Source organism: Lactuca virosa, chromosome 9 (assembly GCF_052849685.1).
Source record: "Lactuca virosa cultivar CGN04683 chromosome 9, Lactuca_virosa_CGN04683_v6, whole genome shotgun sequence".
Classification (NCBI taxonomy): domain Eukaryota; kingdom Viridiplantae; phylum Streptophyta; class Magnoliopsida; order Asterales; family Asteraceae; genus Lactuca; species Lactuca virosa.
The window spans coordinates 86,785,948-86,791,947 of NC_136434.1; positions in this window are offsets into that span (position 1 = coordinate 86,785,948).

The window sequence follows — 6,000 nt, forward strand, 5'->3', positions numbered from 1 at the left end:
TTGCTGTTCTGAGACTTTCAAGCAAGGAGGCTTCACTTTGAGGTAGCAATTCGCCCCTTTTCTTCTTTATTGTGTAGGCTTCTTGAATCAAGGGTTTCTTCACCCTTTCTTGAGTTGGAATAAGAGCATGAGAGGTCCCAATGTGAAATAGACCTTAGATCTGGACCTTGAGAGGTCCAGAGAGCCCCAAACATCCAGCTTTATGCAGTCCCTTTTTGGGTTTTAGATCATGGTTGTCATATTAGGGCTAATTCATCATATAGAGCCATATGAGTGTTGCATGAGCATAAAGTTTGGACCTTTACGTAACTTTTGAGTGTTAGAAGTCCAGATCTATAGGTTAGAGAAACAGATCTGACCTCAGAAGGTCGTTTGAGCATTCTCATGGAAGAAACTCGCCGAGTCCATGAGCGGACTCGACGAGTCGGATCGTGTTGCACCACGATTCGTGATCAGTGGTAACCCGTCAAGAGAAAGGTTAACTCGACGAGTCGAGTGAGGCCTTAGGAGGATTCATAGGACACGCATGGACTCGCCGAGTCACCCGAGTGCACTCGACGAGTCTGGTCAAAGTTGGACCGTTGACTGGGGTTGACTTTTAGGGTTTGGTCAACATTTGGACATTGGACCATTGGAGGGGTAAAATGGTCTTTTCCCCTTCTGAGAGAATATAGGGAGGGACTAGTCTAGCCTTTGAGAGCCGTAATAATTAGAGATAATTACTTTGTGGAAAAATGAAAAATTGTTTTAAATTTTACGTCGTTACAGTTCAGAGTCGAGTTTGCACCCGTGATAGAGGTGCAACAGCTAGCTAGGGAGTTCCAGGATTTACGACAGACGACTGAGACAGTGGCGGATATTACTGCCAAGTTCAGGGAGAGGGCCCTTCTCGTTCCACAGTACATGGCGGACAGGAGACGAAAAAGGCCCGATACCATGAGATGTTGAGGAGTGATATCAAACAGTTTGTGAGCCGATCCAGCTGCAAGACGTTGGAGGATATGATAGCGAGGGCTCGTGAGAGATAGATTGATTTAGAGATGGAGAAGAAGAGGAAGCCAGAGGTGGCATCTGGCATTGAGGGTTCGGGAAAGAAGCCCAAGGTATTTGACCACAGGTCTAGGAGCCAGCAGAGCCGCAGCCGTTGTGGCAAATGCGGAAAGTTGCACGATGGGGTGTGCAAGGCAGGGAGTTCCGGCTGCTTCAAGTGCGGCCGAACTGGGCATATGAGCAGGGATTGTACAGCTACTACCACCACCACGACAACATCTGTTCTGATTTGCTTTCATTGCAATCAGAGGGGACACAAAAAGTCCCAATGTCTGAGTCTAGCAGCAACAGGCAGGTGGTGGCACCCGCTCCTACCACTTTGAGGATTAAAGACGGTCGTCAGGGGCGGGCAGAGGCGCCAGCGGCGAAGAGCAGAGCCTTCCAGTTGACAGCAGAGGAGGCACGTGTAGCCCCTGATGTGGTTACGGGTATGTATCTTCTCCATTATCTCTTTATTATTTCTGATTATTACTCATGTTTGTATGTTTGTGTATAGGATCGTTCTTAGTGAACGGCATATCAGCTATCATATTGTTTGATTCGGGGGCTACCCGATCTTTTGTGTCGCTCGCACTTAGCAAGCGATTTAGTAGATCTCCGGGGAGCTGGATTGCCCACTTGATGTAGAGATAGACGATAATAGGACCGTCAGGGTTGCGAGGGTTCATAGAGGATGTACGCTACGATTATTCGATCGGTCATTTTCAGTGGATCTGGTTCCTATTCGCTTGCGTGGGAATAAGGTCATAATGGGTATGGATTGGTGAGCTCCAATGGGGCAGTGATTGATTGTGAGCAACAGCTAGTGAGGGTCCGTACTCCTAGTGGAGGAGAGCTAATGATTCATGGCGAGAGGCCACAGCACGGACCGATCTTATGTTCAGCAGCGAGGGCGAGGCGCCACCTCCAACAGGGTTGCGCATGATACATCGCCTATGTCATGGATACCCGGGATAAGGGTAAGGCGACCCTTGATGATGTACTGGTAGTGCGAGAGTACCCAGGCGTATTCCCAGAGGATTTACCTGGGGTACCTCCGGAGATACAGGTTGAGTTTAGGATTGACCTGGTTCCTGGTGCAACTCCGATAGCCAAGGCACCATATCGGTTGGCTCCTCCCGAGATGCAGGAGTTGTCTACGCAGCTGCAGGAGCTGCTAGACAAGGGTTTCTTCAGGTGGAGCAGTTCACCATGGGGAGCCCCGATCCTGTTTGTAAGAAAAAGGACGGATCACATTGCATGTGCATCGATTACCGGGAGCTGAACAAGGTAACGGTGAAGAACCGTTACCCACTTCCGAGGATAGATGATTTGTTTGATCAGCTTCAGGGAGCATCTTGGTTCTCCAAGATTGATCTACGGTCAGGATATCACCAGATGCGAGTCAGGGATGATGATGTGCAGAAGACAGCTTTTAGGACTCTCTATGGTCATTATGAGTTTGTGATGATGCTGTTTGGGCTCACCAATGCTCTAGCCGCGTTCATGGACCTCATGAACCGCGTATGCAGACCGATGTTGGATCGGTCTGTAATAGTTTTCATTGATGACATCTTGGTTTACTCCAAGACTCAGGAGCAGCATGAGGAGCACCTGAGGGAGGTGCTGGAGACACTGAGGAGGGAGAGACTGTATGCGAAGTTATCCAAGTGTGAGTTCTGGTTGCGCGAGGTGCAGTTCCTTGGACATCTTGTCAACCAGAAGGGTATTCTGGTCGATCCGGCCAAGATAGAGGCCGTGATGCAGTGGGAGATTTCCAGGTCTCCATCTGAGATTCGGAGTTTCCTGGGTCTGGCAGGGTATTACAAGAGATTTATCCAGGACTTCTCCAAGATTGCAGTTCCATTGACTCGACTGACCAAGAAGTCGGTGGTTTTTCGCTGGGACCTGAGCAACAGGCAGCCTTTGAGACGCTCAAACATCAATTGTGCAAGGCACCGATTCTCACTCTGCCAGAAGGCGTAGATGACTTTGTAGTCTACTGTGATGCTTCGATCACAGGGATGGGAGCAGTGTTGATGCAGCAAGGTCATGTGATAGCTTATGCCTCGAGACAGTTGAAGCCTCACGAGGCTAATTATCCGACACACGATTTAGAGCTGGGGGCAGTGGTGTTCGCCCTCAAGATTTGGCAGCATTACCTTTATGGGGTCCGTTGTATAATTTACACGGATCACAAGAGTTTGAGGTACCTCATGGATCAGCCGAATCTAAACATGAGCCGGCGTCGGTGGTTAGATGTGGTGAAGGACTACGATTGTGAGATCCTTTCCCACCCGGGCAAGGCCAACGTAGTGGCCGACGCCCTGAGCCGCAAGGCGGTAGCGGCCCCGATTCGAGAAATCTCTCTGAGGATGACAGTGATTACTCCACTATTGGAGCAGATTAGAGAGGCGCAGGTTGAGGGCCCGAAGGAGGAGCGTCAGAAGTGTGAAAGGATTGTGGGTCGGGTGGCCTCGTTTGATTATGAAAGCCCAGGGTTGTTGACCCCGCATGGAAGGGTCTGGGTACCGTACTGGAGTGGAGTACGACACGTATTGATGGATGAGGCCCACAAGTCTAGATTCTCCATCCATCCGGGGGCGATGGAGATGTACAGAGATCTTCGACCCGATTACGGGTGGCCCTGCATGAAGCAAGACGTAGCTTGGTACGTGGAGATATGCCTGACCTGCAGGAAGGTCAAGGCGGAGCACCAGAGGCCACATGGCAAGATGCAGCCGTTAGTGTCACACCCCCAAACCAGAATGGCGAAAACATTCAGGGGTGGGTGACTTCACGTAGTATCATAACAGTTGAATATTGTAAAGAAAGTAAACACAACCATCATAAATATAATAAAAACTTACATTGTTGCGTGTAATACATGTTTCAAAAGAATATTACAAATATGATGATTTAAAATGTTTTGATAATAGACGCCTTAGCGTTCCTTCTCCAAAAGCTGATGGTTACCTGTATTACTGATTCCCTGAGAAATATAAGTAGTTTTGAAAAAAAGTGTCAACAATTAAGTTGGTGAGTTCATAAGTGTTTTTGTACTGAAATTTGTATGTCCTTTAGTAAAAATAACTGAACGTGTTTTCCAGAAAATCCAATATTTTCTACATATAGTTTGAAAAAGTTCCAAAGGCTGGAATGCAATAGTATCTTTCGTGCTCAAATGGTGAAAGTGTATTTATACTCAAATAATGTATTTACTGAATGCATTCAAGAGTCTCGTAAATCAAACTTATTTTAATACTCCGTGTGAGTTTTATAACCATGCTATTGACCCAGACTGCCTGTAACAACGTTCTTCAGGCGTTGCAGTGTTATGACGTTTGTCACCCCAGACCTGCCGGTCTAACTGTAGCTAACAGTTTAGGTGCGGGATTGTCAATCACGTATAGATCTATACACAAGTATCACGCTCTCCCTGCAAGAGATTATGGCTTATAATACAGGACTTGAAATGCGTACTTGAGAGTACGTTGAAGCTGAATGTCTCACAACACTTAGTATTAATAGATTTACGAAAAGAAAAGTCTATATTTCTTGTAGATGAAAGTATTTCATTTTACAGTGTTTATGTAAAGATGTAATGAATAACTCGTAAACTATACCCATTATAGTTTTTCGAAAGTGTGTTCCATTTGATGATAAAAACTTGGTGTAATATCAACTTTGCATGTGAAGTGTAACATTGGTATTAATGTTGTTTAACATCTATAAACAAAATCTAGATAAAGTATTTGAAAACATTTCTAACGACGTGTATTTTAAGTGTGATTTTATCTCGTGTTTCACTTGTATTCCCCCCCCCCTAAAACATGAAAAAGATGTGAAAATGTAGGGGTATGAACTCACCTGGAAAGTGTGGTGATTTGAAGAAAACGAATTTTTCTTGGGCAGCACTTCGACCGGGAAGTGGTAAGTTTCTCGGGATTCTCGGCGCTTCGGACCTTCGTCGGGACTGAGGTATGAAACCGGGAAGTCGGGATCGTCTCGGGGTGCTAAACGTGGAGTAGAAGTGAGAGGGGAGAGTGAAATGAGCAAGGAAAGTCGGAAGTCTCGCATGCTATTTATAGGGTGAATTCTCGGGATTCACGTCGTGAACATGGGGTCGTTCACGTCGTGAGTCTGGTCTGTAGATGCGACGCCTGGTGGTCTAGTTCTGGCACACATCAGTCATAGACTTACGTCGTGAGTCTCTTGCTCACGTCGTGAGTTTCTGATAAGGTTGGTATGCGTGCCTCGAATTTCAGAAATTCATATCTCTCGCCTACGAGCTTCGATTTCGACGTTCTTTATATCCACGCGTAGGTGAGAATATACTCTACAACTTTCATTTAGACTCCGTTGGCTAATTTTGAGTTTAATTTTTTTGTTATATTTTAAATAGGCTGGGACAGGATAATTCCGTTAAAAATCCATAACTTCTTCATCCGATGTCCGTTTTCGTCTGTCTTTTTACCGCTGTACTACTATTGTCGAGACCTTCAATTCTCATTTAGGTTGCGTCGGCTAAAACTCGCTCGATCTTTATTTCAAGTTTTTAGTTGTCTACTAATGTTCTGAAACTTTAGAAAAATCATAACTTCCTCATACAAAGTCAGATTTGGGCGTTCTTTTTATGTATGCTCATGGTTTAACATAATATAAGACTTTTGTTTAGATACCTAAGGCTAAAAAGTAGTTTATTGAAGTTTCACTTTTTACACTTTAACAGTGTTTTACCGGTTGTGTTGCGGATTTCAATTGGTCATAACTTCTTCGTTATAACTCGGATTTGGGTGTTCTTTATATATTTGGAAACCTTGACAATATATCTAACATTTTATGCAACCCAAATGAGACTTTAGAACACTTCATTTTTTACGCCATTTTATTACATCAAAAATAGTTTAATATTATTTGACTTTTTGAACATTACATTGACTTGAAATATCGGGTTGTCACATCATCCCC